We start from the raw sequence: 23985 nt of genomic DNA on the forward strand, positions 1-23985 counted from the left end.
CCTGGTCACATCACACCAACTGAGGGCATACTCATAGAATACAAGGATTTAGCTGAGGTTTTTAGTGAAAAAGCTTCAGATGAGCTCCCCCCCACACCGCACCACTGACTATGCAATAGAAATCTTACCCGGCACGAAACTCCCTAAACCCAAGATGTATGGCATGTCACCAAGGGAGTTGGAAGAGCTGAGAACATTCATTGAGAAAAACCTAGCAAGGGGTTTCATCGAGCCAGCCTGACCAAAAATTGCAGCTCCAGTAGTCTTTAGAGAGAAAAAAGATGGCTCAAAACGTCTCTGTGTTGATTTTAGAAACCTCAATACTATCAGTGTGGAGAACATGTATCCTCTCCCCCTTATGAAAGATATGTTAGCACACCTCACTAAAGGGAAAACTTTTTCAAAGCTGGACTTAAGGGAGGCTTGCTACCGTGTCAGAATTAAGGAAGGGGATGAGTGGAAAACGGCATTTAATACTCCCCTCGACTACTACCAATTCAAGGTGCTCTCCTTTGGGTTGCAAGGAGCTCCTGCAGTGTTTATGCAGTTAATAAATGAAGTGCTGCATCAGCATTTATATAAGGAGGTCCTGGTCTACTTGGATGACATTTTAATCTATACCAAGACCAAAGAAGAACATGTAAAACTAGTCAGGGCAGTTTTAAACAAACTCTACTCTGCCAAACTTTATGCCAAACTTTCCAAATGTGAATTCCATCAGGAGAAGATTGACTATTTGGGGTACCGCATTTCACACCAGGGGGTTGAGATGGATCCTCTAAAAGTGCAGGTTGTACTTGATTGGGACCCTCCACACACACGTAAACAGTTACAGAGCTTCCTGGGGTTTGCCAACTTTTACCGCCAGTTTATCCCTGCTTTCGCTCAGATTGCCCTCCCCATCACCAACCTCTTAAAAATGAAGGGGGAGGACAATTCTAAACCAAAGCAGCCATTGAACTGGACTATGGAATGCCAGGCGGCATTTGAAACACTTAAACAACTGTTCTCAGCAGAACCAATTCTAAAACACCCAGACACGGAGAAACCATTTGTCATACAAGCAGATGCCAGCGATGTGGCAATAGGAGCGGTCCTGCTTCAGAAGAATGAGCAAGACCAACTACAACCCTGCACTTAAACATCCAAAAAGTTGAATGAGATGGAGCAAAGGTGGGCCATTTGGGAGAAAGAGGCTTATGCAGTTCATTGGGCATTGTTAACCTGGAGGCACTTCCTAGAAGGTAGTAAGACTCCTTTTGAAGTCTGGACTGATCATAAAAATCTAGAAGCCCTAAAGACCCCAAGGAAACTCTCTCCAAAACAAGTACAATGGGCTCAGTACTTTAAATGGTTTGATTTTACTCTAAAATATCTCCTGGGAGGAAGAAACTTTCTTGCAGACGTGCTATCCAGAAAACCGCAATACCATAGTGCAAAGTCAGACGTAATCAAACCCATAGTCACAAACCCACAAAACAATCAACTAGCTGCTAAAGTAGTCACCAGATCCCAGGCAATACAAGAGACATTGACAGGCAATGACACCACCCAAACTTTTAAACAAGCATTGGTCATTGATGAATGATTTTTGAACAACAAATCCAGCTGTCTGATGAAAGAAGACTTGGCTTGGGGGTGGGGGGAGTTGTATGTTCCTGCCAGCCAAAGACTCCAATGGTAAGCTTAATGGTAAGGTGCCATGACTCCAAATTAGCTGGACATTTTGGGTTTGTGAAAACTTTACACTTGATTAAAAGACAATTTTGGTGGCCATCACTAAAAAAGGACATAGAAAGCTATGTAGCTAGCTGCCCCATTTGTGCAGCAGCAAAAAGACGCCAGGGGAAATTCCCAGGTCTATTGCAGAAGGTATCTGAACCTTCAGCGCCTTGGAGAGAGATTGCTATGGATTTCATTGTGGAATTGCCAAACAGTGAGGGAAATACTGTTATTTGGGTTGTGACAGACCTATTTTCAAAACAGGCACATTTTATACCCTGCCAACTGCTAAAAGTTTAGCCAAATTATTCCTAATACACATTTATCGACTTCATGGTGCTCTACAAAGGATCATTTCCAACAGAGGGGCTCAATTAACCTCCAACTTTTGGAGGGCGTTTTTGGGCTTACTTGATACTGGCCAGGGGTTGAGCACATCTTTTCATCCTTGTACTAATGGTAATTCTGAAATTTTGAACTCAGTGCTAGAACAATATTTAAGATGTTTCATTAATTTTCAACAGGATAACTGGATCGAACTTTTGCCTTTTGCTGAAGTTGCGTTTAATAATGCTGTACATTCAAGCACTGGTTTTACCCCTTTTAGAGTAGCAACAGGCCAGGATTTCAGTCCCATGCCTGAACTCCCTGTCAGGGTGGCAATTAATCCCATTCTGCTTTTGGGTAATTGCACCTTGATTAGAGAATGGATCGTGACCTTTCCTTGAAGTATACTTTAAAAAAATAAAACCGAGATATATTCTAATAAACACATTTTATTATAAAGAAAGTAAAAACATCTTACTAGCTAATTAATTACATCTTGGCAGCGTGCCTGCCGGACCTCTTGGCAGGCGAACAAAGAAAAGTTAGAAGAAAGTGAAAGAATGTGAAAGAAGGAATGTGGACATGCGCGGTGGCATTCTGAGATAAGAGTCAAATCAGTCTACCATAAATCTCAGAATGGAAGCACAGCTGACAAATACAAAAAATGCAGTGATAATCCCCTTCTTTTGTCAGTTGAGTGGACATCAGTACATCATCAGATAAGGCACATCTTCTTACGCAGATACTCATGGTGAGCTGCTGGAAGCGGTTTGTTGAGCATATCAGCAATTCGATCATGTGTAGATACATACTGCAATTTAATAAAACCTTGTTTCACTAATTGTTTTATGTTTTGATAACGGATGTCAATGTGTCTGGACCTAGAACCTGTGAAATGTGATTCAGAAATATAAACCACCAATTCATTGTCTTCCATCACGGTAATCGGTTTGATCGGATGTGTCCAGATATCCGTGACTAAAGCATCAAACCATGTTAGAGAATTACATGCATCTGAAACACAAGCATATTCAGCTTCTGTAGATGAACAAGAAACAAAATTCAGTTTACGCACTTGCCAATAAACAGGACATCCATTTAAGAACATCATATAACCTGAAGTACTTTTACGTGATTTCTTATCACTCGCCCAATCAGAATTTGCATAACAACATAATTCTGCATAATCAGTATGTGTTGGTTCTAACAATAACTTAATATGTTTAGTGTGCTTTAGGTATTTCAATAATTTCTTAACACATGTCCAATAAAACTGTTTTGCCTTACCTACGTGTCGAGATAGGAGATTAACACTATGTGCAATGTCGGGTCTGGCCCAACTACTAATGTACAAGAGAGACCCAATAACTGAACGATAAAGTGTTTGATTCTCGAACTCAGGACTTGCTTCATGTGTTAAGTTGTGAAAATCTGTTTGCATGGGTGTCTTTGTTGTGTTAGCATCCTTCATGTTGCAATGATGCAAAATTTGTTCAATTTTATCTTCTTGTGAAAGACTAAACCCCTTCTGTGTTTTTTCAATCTGAACACCTAAATAAGTGCTAATATGACCTAATGATTTCAATGTAAAGTATCTCTGCAAAGCTTTGGCAAAAATTTCACCCATTTTCTTATTTGGACCAATATAAACAATATCATCAACATAAACAAGAACTATCTCATATGCATTGTTAGATCTTTTTGTGAACACGCACTCATCAGTTTCGGACTTAATAAAGCCCATTGAATTTAGTTTGTCAGTAAGACATAAGTACCACATTAAACCAGATTGTTTCAGACCATAAAGACTTTTGTTTAGAAACCAGGTATCCGCTTCTTGCTGTCGGAACCCTGGAGGACCTTTCACGTAGATCTCTTCATCTAGGTCAGCATGTAGATAAGCCATGTCAACATCAAACTGGAAAATTTCTAAACCAAGGATAGTTGCAGTTGCTAAAGCAATTTTTACACTCTCAGTCCGGACTGTCGGTGAGTAAGTATTTGTGTAGTCCTCAGGATAACGCTGAGCGAAACCCTGAGCTACAAGTCTGGTCTTGTACAGAGATTCACCATTTGGCTTCTTTTTGATTCTGTAAACCCATTGAGTGCCAATGACCCTTTTGTTTGTTGGAGGTTTTGCAGGTGTAAACACCTTAAGTTTCTTTAGACTGTCTATTTCAACCTGCATTGCCTCATACCATTTGTCTTGCTCTGAATCAGGAAGATGCTTGATTTGTGTGAACATATCAGGTGGAAGTGTAACATTGCAAATCAAAGGCAAGGGTGTTTTTATCAGTTGCCATGAATATCGTTGTGGAGGGATTCCTTTTGTGGCCCTCTTGGAACGTCTTGGAACAACAGTCCATTCTTCTGCTTTGTCCTCGTCCTCACATTTGTCGCTAGCGTCAACATCCGCGGCTTGCGAAGACGGAACATCAGGTTGAGAAGAACTAGTGGCTGGAACATTTGCCCGTGAATCTTGATCATCAGGCTGTGCGGCATCAGCAGTATCATCTCTAGGAAAATAAACTCCAGGATCATTGGAATGAATCCTGGACCAGTCAACATCTTCCTCAAAATTAGCAGATTGGGAAATCACAATCACATGTTTGGAGTCTATAAATTTGCTCCATTTTGAGTTATCATCAATACCCATAAATCTCAGTCTCTTTGCTGCTGGACCTCCTTTCCTTCTTTGAGGTAAAGGAATGTTCACCATAGCATATGAACCAAAAATATGGATGTTTTTGAGATTGGGCTTGTACCCATACAACATGAAGAAAGGAGTCTGATTTATTACACTACTCCAAGTACGGTTGACAATGTAATTTGCATATTTGATAGCTTCACCCCAGTATGGGTTGCTAAGGTTGGCGTCTTCTAGGAGACAACACATCATGGTTTGCAGGACCCTTTGTCGTTGTTCTGCGACTCTGTTATGAGCCGGTGTGTAAGGAGCCAACGTCTGATGAAGAATTCCATTCTTACGCATCCAGTCCTGGAAACGCTGAGACATGAATTCAGCACCACGATGACTCTGGATTCTGGCGATGCGAACTTGGTGTTGGGTAGAAACAAGAGCAGCAAAGTCTTTAAAGATCTGAAAGGTCTCAGATTTTTCTTTCTTAGGATATATATATCCATATCTAGAGTAATTATCAACAATTGTTAGAAAATATTTTCTACCACCAAGTGTTGCCGGAAAAGGACCAACTATGTCAGTGTGAACCAAATCAAAAATGCGTGTTGACAGGCGTGTAGCGCGTTTGGGAATGGCTGCTGCTTTGGATTTGGCTTTCTTGCAGACAGCACAATCCAAAAACACCTTACATCCCTTTAGATCCAAACCTTTTGTGAACTCCAGCATCTTCCTAAGAACACAGAAACTGGCATGCCCCAATCTTCTATGCCATTTATGGATACACCTGGAATGCAAAGGTTTACCAGTTAGTGAATTCTCAACATTAACAGTTTTATGAGGAACCTCAGGCTTGCTCTGAGCAACCTGTTTCCTAATTTTCTTTTTGTTGGCTTTAGAAGCCTTTGGAGTAGCAACAGGATCTCTCTCTGGAACATCACTCTCTGGGCCTGTGCTCTCCCTTTTTGGAGCTTGCATATTTGCCTGTGTTTGCGGTTTAGGCTTTGGCTTTAAGTAATAAACACCACCAATTAACATGGTTTCAGCAACAATATCTCCATCTTTAACTATGTAACTTGCTTTTTCAAGGTGGTGAACCTGGAATTTTAACATTCTAGACAAGTGACTTTGACTAAGCAAATTACTAGTTGCTGTTGGTATGTAATAAACATCAGGAATGAATGCATCGAGCTCTTCAACATAAATAGTTCCTTTTCCTTTGACCTGACAAGGATGATTGGAAAAAGAATAAAGTTCGCGTAGTTCAGGTTCAGGCTCGTGCAGCTCTGTGAAAAGTTCCTTTCTGTAAGTAACATGCAACGCTGCACCACTGTCCAAAGTCCACAGGAGTCGTCTGTCGTACTCTGGATGAGGTTGTGGATCGTTGGTTAATGCCAATTGGCGAGTGGAGTTTGTGGATCACGTCTGGGACCACGATGACCTTGTCTTCTGCCTCTGCCTCTGCCTCCTCTGGAATCTGTTCCTCTGGGCTGGTACGAGGCGGGAGCTGGAACTTGTTGGGGACAATCCCGGGTGGCATGTCCCACACAATTACAGATGTAGCATCTTGGCATCCTTGGAACGTAGGCTCTTCCTCGGAAGGGACACCTCGCTGGAGCTCTTGATGTGGGTGGTCCTCTCAAATGTGGAGTAGCTAACATGAGTGCTTCTTCTTCAATTAAAAGTCTGCATATATGATCCACTGTGCGTTGAGCAATAGGCACTAGATTAATCTTTGTAATGGCATCTTTCCATTCACAATTCAATGAGTTAATAATAATGCTGATCATTTGAATATCATCAATAAGATAGCCTCTTTCTCTCAATTCTCTTCTGATTCCTTTCAGTTTGGTCAAATGTCCTCCAATTTGTTCACCAGGTTTCAATCTCGAACCATGGAACTCAGATATGGAACTTCAGTAAACATGAAGATTCAATTGAAACAGGCCTGTAGCAATTTTCCAATTGAGCCCAAATTTGTTGGGCTGTTGCATCAGGTGGAAAGATGACCTGCAGTTCAGTATCCATGGAATCAATAATGATGTGCAAGCTTTAGTCTCTAAGTCTCTTATTGCAGGAGTCCATGGCTGAGCAGGAGGATTAAAAACCATACAGCGAGTACCTTCTCTGCAAAGTAACAATCCAATCTCACTGACCCAGGCCTTATAATTCTGTCCTGACATCTTTAATTTTGACTCACCAGCTAGTGGAGCAACAGAAAAGACCTGTTGAGGAACATACATTTGGTATGCTGGCTGTGTCGGTAAAAATACCTGTGGTATTTGCTGTGCTTGTTGTGGACCAACAAATGGTCCTGGTTGCACAGCTGGAGGCACTTGTGCGTGCACTTGTGGCTGCGGCTGCTGCATTGGAATCTGCTGTGCTCCAGCTGCCATTGTGCTTGAGCTTGGAGCTGTTGCATTTGAGCTGCAATATTAACATGGCCTGCTGGAGACGCAGTCATTTGCCTTTGCTGCATTAAGCATTGTTGTGCTCCATCTAAAAAGACACCAGCACTACCAGGGGGTGCTGAAAATTGAGCCTGTGGAGACACTTGTGGCATTGCAGTCTGAATATCTGAGTGAATTAAGGACATCTCTGATAAAGTCTGCTGCAACAATTATAATTGCTCTCTCAAATTGCAATGCATGTCAGCTTTCTCTAGTAAATTACTTTCACCAGCAGATGGTGCTGCAAATTTAGTTTCGGGCAGCTCAGATAATTTTTCCGCCTTCATGGCATGTGTAATTCAAGGAGACACCAGATCACGAGGCAAATGTGACATGAGTACAGCTCTCTGTTCTGATTTGCCTGACACAATATCCTCTAGGGGTGTGTGTCTTAGGCTTCAAAGAAGAAGCTAAGATGGTGGTTTCAGGAATTTTAAAAGCATGAGACTCTCTCTTATCTTGCTCAACCATAAAGAAAGCCATTTTTGCCTGGAATAGCTCATATTCAAAAAATTTTATATGGTCATGATAGGCTTTTATAGTTTGCTCATCCAGGGAGAGCTCAGACCTTTGAGGAGAATAATAGATTACTTCTCTCTCTGCGTGGGAGGAAAAATGCTTGGCAGTTTGTGAAAACTTTGGCCTTACACCAAGCGTTTCAAATTCAGAAGGTTCTGGGAGGACTGTTTGAGACCATGCATATTCAGAAGGAGATGTCACTGACCTCAGTTGCAGCACATTGCCTTCAAAAGCAGCTTTTCTGTTATCTTCCTCCTGAAGCCTTTGTAAGAGCATTTCGTCCATTTCTTCTACTCCCACGGCTCCCTCTAGCCAGGTGGCTGAGGCGAGCAGCTGGAAATTTGAAAACCTCCTTTCTGCCTCTTCTTCGTAGGAGAGATTTAAATCATTAATAGAGTCTGAGTTTCATTTTGCCCTTTTTCTTCTTTTTCGGCATATTTGCAAAAAAATAATTAGCGTACCTCAGTAGCTAAAAACTAATTGCCTATGCGCTTATCATCAAAAGTAACAAGCAAGGAAAAAGCCATAAATCAACCCAAGCCAACCTCTGCTACCACGTGTCAGGGTGGCAATTAATCCCATTCTGCTTTTGGGTAATTGCACCTTGATTAGAGAATGGATCGTGACCTTTCCTTGAAGTATACTTTAAGAAAATAAAACCGAAATATATTCTAATAAACACATTTTATTATAAAGAAAGTAAAAACATCTTACTAGCTAATTAATTACATCTTGGCAGCGTTCCTGCCGGACCTCATGGCAGGCGAACAAAGAAAAGTTAGAAGAAAGTGAAAGAATGTGAAAGAAGGAATGGGAACATGCGCGGTGGCATTCTGAGATAAGAGTCAAATCAGTCTACCGTAAGTCTCAGAATGGAAGCACAGCTGACAAATACAAAAAATGCAGTGACACTACCCACGAAAGAACCCACCATCCCCTCACTTAAGGAGTGGATGGATAATTTGCAAAACACATGGCCAGTGGTTAGATTAGCCTTACAGGAAGCTAGAGAAGCTTTTAAGATTCAAGCTGACAAGAAAAGGATGGAACCCAAACCTTTTCCTGTTGGAGACAGAGTATACTTATCTACAAAATTCCTGAAATCATTACAACCATCGAAAAAACTAGGGCCAAAGTTCATTGGACCTTTCCCCATCATTAGAATCATCAATCCAGTAGCAGTTGAACTACTCCTTCCAAAGACATTCAGGCAAGTCCATCCAGTATTCCACATTAGTTTACTCAAACGAGAAATAATCTCATCCCTCAGACCACCTGCATCTACACCACCTGTTCCCATCATGATTGAAGGTGAACAACACTTTGAAATCAAGGAAATCCTTGACTCTAGGATCCACAAAAGGAAAGTCCAATACTTAGTTGCTTGGAAACATTTACCATCAGCACACAATGAATGGGTCGCTAAACACCATGTTAGGGCTCCAATCTTACTGGGAAAATTTCACTCCCAATACCCTAACAAACCTTGTTGATATACTATCATGAAATCTTGTGTATATTTGTTTTTTTTTTACAGGTGGACCCTTTTGTTTTCTAAGGAGGGTAGCATGTCAGATCCCTAAAAGTGACACTGCCATTCAAGTGGAGGAAGGGGGAGACTTGGATTCAAATTACTAGCATGGTCTGTGTCATCAGATATTTTACAACCTATATCCTGGTGCCAAGGAGGCCTGAGATTCCCTTTACCTGCAGGAATTTATATGATAGCCATGTGGGTTGTCTCACTTTAAAGGGTAGTAGTGGGAATGCATGTTTGTTCGGGTTCTCAAAGGAAATAGTAAAGAAAACATCTTCACACTTGTGTATTGGCTAAAATCTGCATTCTGACTTAAAGGGAAGGGTCTCTACCACTTTAATCCTACTGCTTTGCCTAAGGGCATTCAGATTGTGCTTTAGCTGGATGGCTTTCACTTCTGCTTAATAAAAGAATCCTTTTGAACAACCACATTTCAAGAGTTCGTACTTTCTTAAGTTGGAAGGAGAGGCGATCCTTACACCCATTTCCTCTCTCCATTTTAGGTAAGGTTCCCCTGCACATGCATGCTAGTCGTTTCCAGCTCTAGGGCCAGTGCTCATCTCTGTATCTATCTCCGTGGTCATGTGGCTAGCATGACTAAATGCTGAAGGCACACGAAGCACTGTTACCTTCCCATCAAAGTGGTCCCTATTTTTCTACTTGCATTTTTTACATGCTTTCGAACTGCTAGGTTGGCAGAAGCTGGGACAAGTAACAGGAGTTCACTCCATTTTGCGGCGCTAGGGATTCGAACCACTAAACTGCCGACCTTCTGATCGACAAGCTCAGCGTCTTAGCCACTGAGCCACCAGGTCTCCATCTTACTTAGTTATATTTAGGGTTTGGTTTCCTAGTAGTTCTTTTTTGTCTTTGTTCTTTTATTGGTCCCTTTTCTTCTTGGTCTATATTTTCTTTCTCTTTATCTTCTTCGCTTTGTGTCACTGTCTCTTCTGGTGCTATTTCTCTATGTTTTTAAAATTCTTTGTCTGCTTGTGCACCTTGTGTTTTTCCTTCGAAAATGCTTGCATGTCTCTCATAGAAATCTGCTGCCTTAAAGATAGAATCCAATCTATATTTTCTAGAGTTCCAATTAATTAGGATCCCCTCCGGAACCAGCCATCTAAAATTTATTCCTTTTTCATTTAGTTTTGTAGTCAAGCATTGAAAAGGATCTGTTTCAAGACCATAATCACCTTTTTTTCTGTATTGTAGTGGTTCTTCCCTCACTCTTTTTAATATTTCATCCCTTATTGTTCTCTTCACAAATCTAACATGAACCTCCCTAGGCACTTCTTCTTGCGTAGCTTGAGTTGACTATGTAAATTTGATTGATCTCTTCTATCTCATCTTTCTCAGTTTCCAGTGCTTCAGCCAGGCAGGTTTGTAACCAGTTCTGTTAGATCGTCCTCCTTGTCTTTGAAATCTTAATATATATGTGTTTTTCTCAATTTCTAATGTTGCCACTGCATCTTTTAAATTTTTATTTGCCTCTGCCAATCTTTGGTTTTCTTCTTTTATTTCTTCCATCTTTCTTCCATTTCTTCTGATTTTCCTTCCATTTTCTGAATTCTTTGTTCATTCTTTGTAATATTTTGTTGAAAATTTTGTAGCTGGGAGTTTATATTAAAGACCTGTTCATTTATTTTGTCCATTTTTTCTTCCATTTTATATTGGTTACTTTTTATCACATCATGATTCTTTCTTGTATCTTCTTTATGTGAGACAATTGCTTCTTGGATCATCTGTAACATTTTTTGCATTTATTTTTGAAAATTGTTAGATTTTTCTTTTTGAAGCATTGAATCTATAGATCTCTGGTGTATATGGCTAGGAGCCCCAGAAGGGGATGCTGAAGAAGAAGGCTTTTTACCAATTTTGGTAAGATTTGGAGCACTCATTTTTATTCCCACCCTCCAGTTGCTCTATTGTCAAGCTAGTATATTCCCAAAAGAAAAAAAGAAAAAAATATTAATATTATCTAATATAGCAAAGTTTATTCAATATATCAATAGACAATTTAGATTTAACATTAAATTTTACAATTTTTATGATCTTTCATTTATCTATAACCTTTATAATCTAGTAGGTTCCAATAGTTAGGTCCACCAGAAAGAGGTAAAGTTTATAATTCTAGTCTATCAGTCAAAATTGCAGTTCAACCAATGTTTGTAATCCAAAATCCAAATCCAAAATAGCCGGCTGGTCTTGTCCAGTCAGTGAATCTAAATCAATCGATATTTGTAATCCACAATAACCAGCAGGGTTTAATTGTAAGTCCCACCAGATAATAAGCAGCAAAGCCTCTTATTTTCTCTATTGCCAGATGTTCCTTGCCAATTAGATAATTTCCCGACTTCAAGGACATCAGCAGTTCTAACCAAATATTTATGACTGGTCTCCAAGCCAGGTCTTTCATTTAAATTTAACACATTTCAAAAGCTTTTTCTCCTTTTTGCCACTGGGTATAACTTTCCCCTCAGTTAGTTCTTTGGGGATTTAAAACACAAATAAAGTTCTTTAATGTTCTTTAATTAGTTATTCTCATCCATCTGTGCTCTCAAAAGCCATTTAGCAGTCATCAATGTTTGCCATATAATGTTTTTTAATGTTAATTCTGGTTTTATATTTACCTTCTTTATTCCAAGTCCCCGATACTCTGTTTTCCCCAAAATAAGACATCCCCTGATAATAAGCCCAATCGGGCTTTTGAGCACGTGGCAATAAGGCCAAGCACTTATTTCAGGGTTCAAAAAAATATAAAACAGGGTCTTATTTTTGGGGAAACATGGTAGTTTTGCTGCTGCTTTTTTCCCTCTGGTGAAAGGGGGTGTAATTTCCCCTTTCTCCAGTCATGTTTAGGGGATTTTTTCTTTTCTTGTAGGGATCTGTCTGTTCCAGGAAATACAGTTCAAAGAGGTAGAGAAAAAACAGTCTCGCCCAGCTTCAAAGCGTGATGTTAATGTTCTGTTAATTAGCACTTCAGCAGAACAGACAGCTTTCTTCTCTGGTTGTTGATGGCTTCAGGTTGCTCACACAGCCGTGGCTCACCTTTCTCCTGTCACTTTGGAAGGCTTCCCCCAGATCAAACGAGCTGACTGCCATCTACTTGTGATCAACAGAGTTTCCACCTTTATCGTCACCTCTAAGGGGCAATTTTTCAGCCCCCTGGGGGCCCCTGGCAGAAAGAAACCAATCACGGAAAGCAGAGCCCCACTTTCCCTCAACCATATTGCCATGACGCCAAACTGGAAGGCTCAACAGTGATGCATATCTATTCACTCTTTTTTTTTTGCTTGGGCCAGGTGATGACTGCACTAGATGGAAAACAGAGACATATCTCCTATAAAAACTTCCAAGCTCACATTTCTGCTGTGGGTAATTGAAACTTGATATTTTGATAATAGTTCTGAAAAATTGTTTGAGTTTATATTATTCAAGTCTGTACTAAAGATGGAAAACTCTATAATTTTTCAATAATAAGAATATGCAACAAGTTCATATGTAAATCTTTCTAATGTGAAATATCCTATTTTAAGTCCAAATGCACTGTTCTGAATTAAAGGCAGATGTTTTGAGCATTTTGGAAATGTTTCCAGTTCCCAGCTTGAAACCATTCTGTTTCTCAAACTCAAACCAAACATTTTTTCTTGTTTCAAAAACACTCCCATAACAAGTATGTTTTAAGTACTTAAAACAGCTTGTTAATCAGGAAATTGTTTGGATATTATTTTTTTACTGGATTTACAAAAAGGGCTATGTTAAGATTTTGAATGGTTTTATTAGAATTGACAAGCAAAAGGATAAATTTTACTTTAGGATAAATTATACTGTAGGATAAATTATACCTGCAAAAGAAACTTGTTGAGGTTCTGAAAATTTTTTGCCTTGAAACATATGATCAACAAACCTGAAACTAGGGTTGCCAGATGTCCACTATTTGAGTGGACAGTCCACTTTTTTCACATTATGTTCACTATTTTTTTTTCACAAAATAGTGGACATTTTTTTTATTCAAAAGCTTTATGATGAAATGGTACGTAATCTAAAACTGTATGGTCTAAGAGAATAAGGATAAGAGAATCGTGTTTTGTCTTTTTTTTCATAAGTTAAAATCAGACAAAGATCGAATATCCATTGAACTCGATTCTCCGAAAAAATTAATGATGAGATTAAAATAAAAATATATTATAAAATTATGTACAGTTCACATTTTTAAAATGTATTGTAGCTTGTGTCGACTGACCTAAAATGGTGTCGAGTTATGAGAGTGACAGTGGCGAGATTTTGAATTCTTTAAAACGAAAGAGAGGAGTGTGCAAATACACCAAAGACTGGGAAGCTACTTTTGCATGGATTACCAACAACGAAACCGACAGAACAAATATGACAGCCTACTGTAAATTGTGTCAGAAATTGTTTACAATTGAAAATAATGGTATAAAAGCTGTCACACAGCATGCAAGCACAAAAAATAATTTAGATAAGGAGAAAATAGCTTCCAGCAACAAGTGAATTAATTCGTTTTTCATTGTTAAAGACTCCTCTTTCAGTGAGAAAGTGACTGTAGCTGAAATGGCTGAAACTTACCATGGGATCAAACACCATATTTCTTTCCTGGCTCAAGATTGCGGTATTAAGTTAATGAAGCAAATTTTTGATGATTCAGAAATTGTAAAAAAGATGTCTTGTGGAAGAACCAAATCATCAGCTATTGTCACTGAGGTTTTGTATCCTTTTTCTATTGAGTTGGTTCTCAATGATCTTAAAACTGTAATTCCATTTTCTCTCTCCACTGACACATCAAACAAGGGAAATCGCAAAATGTATCCCGTTGTTGCCCAATATTTTACTTGTGAAGAAGGACTGTGTGAGAAATAAAGAAATTAGGGTTATTCCTGTAAAACAATATAGCCTAAGTTACTCCATTTTAAAATCATGTTAAGGCCTTATTTTACTCTGTATAACCTGAGTATATAATTTAGCTGACAGTTTAAGGAGTGTGAGAACAGGATGTGTGGTTCCTGTGTTTTTAGAGGAAGTTGTGTTCTTGAGATGTCCAGGTCGGCTTGACCTCGTTAAGAAAGGGAAGTGCGTATATGCTGATATTACTTGTTATGCTGATATACACGTGTAAGCAATATTTTTAAGTAGGGTATTTTTATGTACTGGAATTATGGGGACTTTCCATAATGGGAATATCATGTGTTCATGTATTATATAAAGTCTGAAATTGTACTCAAGGGACATGCTTGTATCCTGTAAGATGTAACCTGAAAATTGTATAAAAGACGGCGAGAAAGGATGGTAATTGCTCCCTCACTTTGGGGGGGACCTTTGCAAAGAAATAATTAAATAAACTATATTCTTGTCTTATCTCACAACTCTCTGTCAATTATTTTCTGGGTACAGGCATTTCCTGTGTATCACAATTGGCGCCCGAACAGGGACTTGAGAACCTTTCGTCTGGTAAGCAAATAAATCTAAAAAAGCGCGCTAAACACTGTTTTGGTGTTAAGGTTTGTTTTCTTGCCGGACGGGAGCAGCTTCTCTAATCAACCCTGGGACGGAGACTTGGAGATCAGGACAGGAGACAGGAGGAACGTTCCGGGGGACTGCACTGGGAGTGAGTATACTTTTTCTCTCTGGGGTTTTATTAGGTGTGCTTAGTGTGTGTATGAGTGTGACAGTATGGGGCTTTCTTGGAGTAAACGTAGTGAAAATACTAACAATGAAATACCCTCTATTCCTCCAATATCACCTTTAGGGGAGTTGTTAACTCAGTGGACAGAGGATTGGTTGAAGGTTTATACTAAACAGTTGGATAAGGTGGCTATGATTAATTACTGTACAAGAGTGTGGCCGAAGTTTATCTTGATAAAGCCTAATTACAGGTGGAGTAAGTTTGGGGAGTCTGACCCGTATTGGATCAATGCCTTGAAGAAGGTATTGGAAGGCAAGAAACTAATTTCTCAGTTGCCATATGTTGAACCGTGGTTTCATGTTCAGTGGTTTGATCCCTTTCCACCCAGGGATTCTAGAGTGTTGTATGGGGAAGAGGAGGAAGAGACAAGGTGGGATCCTTTGGCTTATGCTACATGCCCACCTTTACCTCCTCCATATAACCCGAATGCTGCTGGGGCAGTAGTTGGCTTAGCTGGGGCAGCTGCTGCTAGGAGCAGTGGGGGAGTACCTTCAACAGTTCGGCAATACCAACAGATAAAGAGGGAGTCGGAAGAAGTGCCAACACCGGTAAGACCTCCTTCCCCTCGTAAGACACGTCTACAAACTAAGAAAATGTTGCCCTTGAGGGAGATGCCAAATGGTTTAACTGGTGCAGGCCTCCCAGTGACAACGTTTGTAAATGTGCCTTTAACGTCTTCAGATTTGAGAAATTACAAGAGTAATATGCCGTCTCTACAAGCGGATCCAATTAAGTTGTCAGAATCATTGGATCTGTTCTTGGGGCCCAATTTGTATACGTATGCTGAGTTACAGCATATATTGGGTTACCTGTTCTCCCCTGAGGAGAGGTCACAAATACGGAAGGCGGCTATGGCCTATTGGGATAAGACCCAGGTCGGGGCCGCTCAACCCGTGGCTGCAGAGACAAAGTTTCCATTAGCAGACCCTGGTTGGAATAATAACAATGCAGCTGACCGGGGGCAAATGGAGGACCTGAAGAGGATTATACTTCAGGGAGTTAAGACAGCTGTACCTCAAGGAAAGAATTTGACTAAAGCTTTTGAGGTGGAACAGCTGCGAGATGAAACACCCTCAGTGTTTCTAGAACGTATTAAGGACAATTTAAATAAGTATTCTGGTCTTTCTCCTGAAACGCCAGCTTATGAGTCCTTAATGAAAATGCAGTTTGTGACAAAGGCATGGCCAGACATCAAGAAGAAAATACAGAAAATTGATGACTGGGCTGGGTCTGATATTACCGCCCTGTTGAAGGAGGCTCAAAAAGTGTATGTGAATAGAGATGAAACAAAGACTAGGCAAAAGAGTCAGATGATGGTGTCAGTAATGAAGGCTGCAAATAAGCCAGCAGATAGAAAGGAAGTGGTGGGGAGAGGAAGAAATTTTGGAAAGAATCCGTCCACTGTATTGAAACAGCGTCCAGGAATAGGAAGAGGATTTCCACAGTTGAGGAGGCCTGGAATTAGTGGCCAGGAAAGTAGGAAATGTTTTGCGTGTGGCAAGGAGGGGCATTTTGCTAGAAATTGTCCAGAGAAGAGGAGGTCCCAGAGGATGGAACCGCGCCTCTATACCCTTATGGGAGAAGAGGATGATTAGTGGGGTCAGGGGCTTTTGATAGAGGGATCCCACCAAGAGCCCTTGATAAAATTGTTAGTGGGACCAGAAGAAGAGGAATATGTGTTTTTGATAGACACGGGAGCAACTAGAACTTCTATTTGTAAAATACCTAATGGAGTGCATCAAACAGGTGCAACCATTAAAATAAGGGGTGTTCAAGGAATACCTTTTGAAGTGCCATTGTTGAATAATATGACTTTGGGTTGTGGAAAGCAAAGGATCTATTTAGATGTTATATTTGTACCAGAAGCTGGCATTAATCTGCTTGGAAGAGATGCATTATCGCTTCTTGGTTGTGAGTTAAAATTCTCTTGTAATGAGTCTATAGTTAATGTGTTGACGGAAGAACAGGAGAGGAATATTGACCCTATTGTGTGGGAACAGGAAGGTAATAGGGGAGTTTTAGATATTCCCCCATTGAAAGTGACTTTGAAGGAAGGGACAGTTCCTGTGAAGGTGAAGCAGTATAATATTCCTATAGATTTGAGGAGAGAGTTAAAGCCAGTGATTGAGAAGTTGTTAGCAGATGGATTGATTGAACCTACTATGTCCCAGTATAATTCACCTATATTACCTGTTAGGAAGCCTGATGGATCTATTAGAATAGTTTTGGATTTACGCCAAATAAATTTATTGGTTGCCAATAGACATTCGATTGTAGGAAATCCCTATACGTTGTTGGGGAGGATACCACATAGCCATAAATATTTTAGTGTGATAGATTTAAAGGATGCGTTTTGGACATGTCCTTTGGATGAGGAATCAAGAGATATTTTTGCTTTTGAATGGGCGGATCCAGATACTCATAGGAACCAGCAATATAGATGGTGTGTTTTGCCACAGGGATTTTCTGAAAGTCCGAATTTGTTTGGACAGATGTTGGAACAAGTGTTGGAAGGATTTTGTATTCCTTCTGGATTACAGGTGTTACAATATGTAGATGATTTGTTGTTATCTGGAGAGAAAAAGGTTGAGGTAGAGAAGGGAACAAATGCATTATTGAATTTTTTGGGGAGAAGTGGCTTGCGGGTGTCAAAAAGGAAACTTCAGTATGTGGAGTTAGAAGTTAAATACTTAGGTCACTTGATAAGTCAGGGAAGTAAACGGATAAATCCTGAGAGAGTAGAAGGAATAATAACTCAGCCTTTGCCGAAAACTAAGAAGGAAGTTAGGAAATTGCTTGGTTTAGTGGGCTATTGTAGATTGTGGATAGATGATTATACGGATAAGGTGCGGTTTTTGTATGATAAGTTAATAGAGGAGGAACCTTGGACAGTTATATGGAAAGATGATGATGAGTCTAAATTGAAGGAATTGAAAAGATCCTTAATGCAGGCTCCGGTTTTGAGTTTACCAGATTTGAAGAAACCGTTTCATCTGTTTGTGGCAGTAGAAGATGGAATTGCAAAAGGGGTGCTTGCTCAAACCTGGGCGGGAAAGAAGAAACCTATAGCTTTTTTGTCAAAGTTGATGGATCCTGTAGTACGAGGATGGCCGTTGTGTGTGCAGGCGGTGGCAGCAACTGCCTTATTGGTAGAGGAGAGTAGAAAATTGACATTTGGGGGTGCATTAGTTGTGAGTAGTCCACATCAGGTTAGAACTATCTTGATGCAGAAGGCGCATAGGTGGTTAACAAATGCAAGACTTTTGAAGTATGAAGTTATTTTATTGTCTCAAGAGAATTTAGTTCTTTCTACAGATAGAAATTTGAATCCGGCAGAATTCTTGTCAGGAGAGAGACAGGAGTGGGATTCTATAGAGCATAATTGTGTGGAAGTAATTGATTTGCAGACCAAGGTTAGGGAAGATTTAGAGGATAGTCCATTAGAGGGCGGTATTAACTTATTTATTGATGGTTCTTCTCGAGTTAAGGGCGGAAGGAGAATAAATGGGTATGCTGTTGTAAATGGGGACACTTCAGAGATTCTAGAAGCGGGGAAGTTACCGTCTGAATGGTCGGCGCAAACGTGTGAGGTTTTTGCTTTATTGCAAGCTCTGCATTTGTTGGCTAATGAAGTGGGAAATATATATACAGATTCAAAATACGCTTATGGTATTTTGAATACTTTTGGAAAAATCTGGATGGAGAGGGGATTGATTTCCACTAAAGGAAAGGAGCTTAAACAAGTTGATCTTATAATTGCTGTTTTAAAGGCAGCTGAAGGTCCTACTAAGCTTGCTGTTATACATGTTGAAGCTCATAAGAAAGGAACTTCAAAATTGATAGTGGGAAATAGGATGGCAGATGAAGCAGCTAAGGAAGCAGCTTTAGGGGAGGAAGTTATTATGATTTTAATTCCAGCTTTGACTGATGACGTGACTCCTGTATTTACTACTGAAGAAGAACAACAGATGATAAATGAGGGTGTGCGTCAGGTGAATGGAAAATGGATAACTAAGGATGGGGTGCAAGTTTTGAATAAAGCAATGATGAGGAATGTGCTTGAACGTGTGCATGAGGGAACTCATTGGGGAACACAAGCTCTTATAGATTTTGTTAAACGTACATATGTGTGTAGGGGGATGTATACTATAGCTATGCAAATATTACGAAAGTGTATACATTGTGTAAGAGTAAATAAAAAGATTATGAGGAAACAACTTATGGGAGGTAGAGAGTTGGCTGTCTGGCCTTTTCAAAGAATCCAAGTGGATTATACTGAAATGCCAGCGGTTGGAACTCTTAAATACTTGTTGGTTATAGTGGATCATTTGACAGGATGGGTTGAAGCTTTTCCTTGTGCTAGGGCAAATGCTCAGATGACTGTTAAAATTATATTGGAACAATTGATACCACGTTATGGGTTAATTGAATCAATAGATAGTGATAGAGGAACACATTTTACGGCCCAGGTGGTAAAGCAAGTAATGAATCAATTGGGAATTGATTGGCAGCTTCATTTGAGTCATTTAGCTAGTTCCTCTGGAAGAGTGGAAAGAGCTAATCAGACTATAAAATCTGCATTAAAAAAATTAATGTTAGAATTGAAACTACCTTGGACGAAATGTTTGCCTTTAGCTCTATTGAGAATAAGAACAAGTCCGAGAAAGGATATAGGAATATCTCCATATGAGATGATGTTTGGATTGCCGTATACAGGAAAAGTTGGAATGCCCAGAATAGAATTGAAGGATGTTTTTCTAAGAAAATATATACAAGGACTGTCCCAGTGTTTTTCTTTTTTAAGGTCTAAAGGATTATTGGCGCAAACTCCACCGCTTGATTTTCAAATCCATGAATATAAGAGTGGAGACTGGGTCCTGATTAAAGCACTTAAGGAGAAAAAGTTGCAATCGGTGTGGGAAGGACCGTTCCAAGTTTTGCTGACTACTGAATCGGCTGTGAGGACAAAGGAACGAGGTTGGGTGCATTATTCAAGAGTGAAAGGACCGGTGTCTTCGCCATATGGATGGACGGTGGATGCAAAATCTACGGATCCGTTGAAACTGACCTTTCGTAGACAACCCTTAGATGATTGAGGACCAACGGATGGAAGAAAAGTTTTATGAAGAATTTTGTATTTGGTTAGGAGTGATATTGATTTTTGTTATATTTTTGATTGTATTAAGAAAAGATATAATTGATTGGTGTAAATCTATGCTTTGGTATCCAGTGGATGAAAGTTCACCTCGACAGTTTGATACCTTGGTGGTAAGATAATAATATTTTATCTTTTTGAAAGCTATATTGGAGAGGGGAATTAGTCCACTAGGAAGATGGGGTATATGGTGTTTCTGTTTATTTTATTGAAGGTGCAGATAGGGATGGAAAAAGAGATGTTGGCTGTGTTACAAGATTATCCAATAACATGGCAGCAGTTATGTTTCCATACTGAACTTGAGCACCGATATTCTTTAATAGAGACACTGACCTTGATAGAGGGTGCTGAAGAAGCTGATATATGTATAAGATCATCTTTTGTTGATGGGATACCCTTGGGCAGATATGCTAATTGTAATAATACATATGACATTACCACTAAATACACTGATTTGTCAGAAAGAATGGAGTTTTTATATAATCAATGTACTGATCTTTATGGTAATCATACTCCTTCATATAAGAAGTTCCGTATTTTGGAGGAGGGATTACATTTTCCATATTTTGAAATAAAGGCCCCTTCGAAGTTAATGTTTTTATGTGGAAATTTGGCTTTGCCTAAATTGCCTTATTTTTGGAAGGGAAGATGTGCTGTTGGTTATCTTAAAGCACCTTTATGACATGCCAGAAGTATTGCTGAACGGAGGACGAGAGAAGGCAATATATTTCTGGATTTAATGAAGGTAGCTTTAAACAGTACTTCCTTTTGTGTCAGAGGTGAGACAACTGTCTCTGATATAATGGCTACATGCTTTGTGGGGGTACCAGTACCGGGAAAGTTTTTGTTTGAGGAAGCAAATATTGTAATAGAGCCAAATAATCTTAATTTGTCACATATTATAACATTATTTGGGAGTCCACAAAAGCCAACTAAGTGGACAAATCAGAAGAAACTGGTGATTGAAGTTAAGACAATATTGCCAGCATATGATTGTGTAATATATAAACATCCTGAGAAGCGACCGGAGAAGGTAATATATGTTCCTGTGCCTAATAAAAAGGTTTTTCACTGCTCAGAAACGGAGGAAGTGGAAGCTATAAATCAGGTTCTATATTTGCCTAAAGGTTGGTTTCTCTTTTGTGGGTTATATGCTTATGCATATATTCCAGCACATGCAGTAGGTGGTCCTTGTACTATTGGCCGTTTAACTACTGTTATGGCTGTTGCACATTTTAAAGATATAAATTATAAAACAGAGTTTTATTATGAGATGATGAATGCAAGTCTGTATCATACTGACCGTGTTCAGAAAAAAGTAATGACTAAAGTAACTACGCATGGAGGTGTTGAAAGTGTAGAGGGACATGGAAATGGAGAAATTCCTAGGCCTGAAGGGGAACCTCATTTGATTATATATGCTCCTAAGAATCCTACTAAATGGCATATTACTCCGATAGAAACATATGACCATGTTGGAGAAGGAACATATAAGGGGATTTATAGAGGTAAAAGAGATGCTACACAATTGGAATTTGATGCTAATTGTAATGATGAAGTGGTAGTACTGAATAAGGTTCAGGCTGGACTTTTGGGAATGTTTCCATGGATGTCTACACAATATAGTCAGAATCAACTTGGACACCTAGCTTGTGCTTTAGCTAAGAGTATAAATGAAACATCTTCTGCTATTGCTGCATTAGCTGATGAGATGGGAGAAATAAGACAATCCTTATTACAAAATAGAGTGGCTATAGATTATATGCTATTAAGAATGGGTCATGGGTGCGAGGAGTTCCACGGCCTTTGTTGTTTCAATGTATCCGATAGGTCTCAATTTATAGAATCTAAGATAAAAACATTACACAATATTACTACACATTTAACATATGTAACTGAGAATACAGCTTTCAAAGAAGTTTGGGGTATATTAACTTCATGGTTACCTAGCTTTACATGGTTAAGGGAATTGTTTGTAGGCATATTATTGATTGTAGTTATATGTCTTATTTCCTGTCTTTGTATTAAATGTATACCTCTTTGCTGTAATGTTTGGAAGTGTTGCTGCCAAATAAAGAAGCAAAAGAAATTAGTTGAAGACTCGCATGGTGGCTTGGGAAGAAGAGAGGTTTCTATAATGTTGCAAGATATACATAGTTTCCAGGAATAAAACTGATAAAGAGAAGAAGGAGGGATTGTGAGAAATAAAGAAATTAGGGTTATTCCTGTAAAACAATATAGCCTAAGTTACTCCATTTTAAAATCATGTTAAGGCCTTATTTTACTCTGTATAACCTGAGTATATAATTTAGCTGACAGTTTAAGGAGTGTGAGAACAGGATGTGTGGTTCCTGTGTTTTTAGAGGAAGTTGTGTTCTTGAGATGTCCAGGTCGGCTTGACCTCGTTAAGAAAGGGAAGTGCGTATATGCTGATATTACTTGTTATGCTGATATACACGTGTAAGCAATATTTTTAAGTAGGGTATTTTTATGTACTGGAATTATGGGGACTTTCCATAATGGGAATATCATGTGTTCATGTATTATATAAAGTCTGAAATTGTACTCAAGGGACATGCTTGTATCCTGTAAGATGTAACCTGAAAATTGTATAAAAGACGGCGAGAAAGGATGGTAATTGCTCCCTCACTTTGGGGGGGACCTTTGCAAAGAAATAATTAAATAAACTATATTCTTGTCTTATCTCACAACTCTCTGTCAATTATTTTCTGGGTACAGGCATTTCCTGTGTATCACAGACTGTGTGTGAAAATTTTAGACTTTTATGAGGATTCTTTCGAAGATTCTACATCAATAAAAAATCAGCTGTGTCGAGTTCTTAGTGATAACGAATTGGAAATAAATAATGTTCCAGCTTACTCAGCAGATAATGCATTGGTCAATTATGGAGTGAACAAATCTGTTTACCAAAAATTATTGCTGGAAAATGACAATATTGTAGCTGCTCATTGCAATAATCACATTTTACACAACAGCGCAAAAAATGCATTAAAGCAGTTATCTTTTGATATCGAAAATGTAGTGCTGAAGGTTTTTGCTGAATTTTTGAATTCTGTGAAGAAACGAGAAGAGTTGAAATCATTTTTTGAGTTTTCCGAGTCAGAATTCCATGAAGTTTTGCGCCATGTTCCAACATGTTGGTTAAGTTTGTTAAAGTGGTCGAAAGACTTCTTTTAAACTGGATACCTCTAAAATCGTATTTTATTTCTCTTGGATCTGATGAGTACCATAAGGTTATCTGGAACTTTATTTTGGATCAGGAAAATGAACTCACAAAGGACGATGAACCAACAATTTCAGAATCGTATTTATATTTCACGCACTTCTTCATGTCAATAATGCAAGACACCCTACTGAAGCTGGAAAGCAAGAAAATTCTTGCATGTGATCTTCACATTATCATGTGTAAGCTGCGTGATTCTTTGCAAAAAAAAAATACGATGAGCAGTTTTTTTGAATGAAAGTTTTATTTGCCTTACGTAAAAAACATTTGCCTGAGAATGCCGTGCAAAAGTTCAAGAAAGAAGCCATCAACGTGTATCAAAGAGCCATTGCGTACCTAGAAAAGTGGTATAATTTCACCGATTCAGTATATGAGACGCTAAATTGTTTCAATCTAATTGATTGCAATAATCCTCCAACTTTAGAAGAAATGACGAACATCTGGTTATTATCACCATGGCGAGAAGAACTTCCACCCAATACTCTCTTCGATGAAATTTCTGCCTTAGAAGAAGTTTATGTTCATCTGCAGGGTGATTCATCCCTTGATAAGTGGACATACTTTTTCAAGAAAGAGCCAGCTCCGAGTTTACTGAAACTGTTCCGGTATTATGCATCAATTCCGGTATCAAATGCAAACGTTGAACGAATTTTCATGGGAAATTTGTGGACTGACGAACATAACCGACTGCT

General features: G+C 39.1%; 1 protein-coding gene across 4 annotated transcripts in view; it reads left to right on the plus strand.

Annotated features, from left to right (window-relative positions):
* KIAA1143 (KIAA1143 ortholog) overlaps positions 1 to 23985 on the plus strand; it is a 191175-nt gene that overhangs the window by 97308 nt on the left and 69882 nt on the right. Inside the window, exon 5 of one of the 4 annotated variants that reach the window (XM_087894187.1) lies at positions 14603 to 22752. The exons of 1 other annotated variant lie outside the window; for it this stretch is intronic. The gene's annotated coding sequence lies outside the window, so the exon portion shown is untranslated. Of the gene's footprint in view, positions 1 to 12074; positions 14567 to 14602; positions 22753 to 23985 lie in introns of those variants that run through there. 2 more of the 4 variants (XM_060683620.2, XM_087894188.1) reach the window with 2 other exon arrangements.

Source organism: Pantherophis guttatus, chromosome 4, assembly GCF_059756535.1.
Source record: "Pantherophis guttatus breed Tessera chromosome 4, ASM5975653v1, whole genome shotgun sequence".
Taxonomy (NCBI): Eukaryota; Metazoa; Chordata; class Lepidosauria; order Squamata; family Colubridae; genus Pantherophis; species Pantherophis guttatus.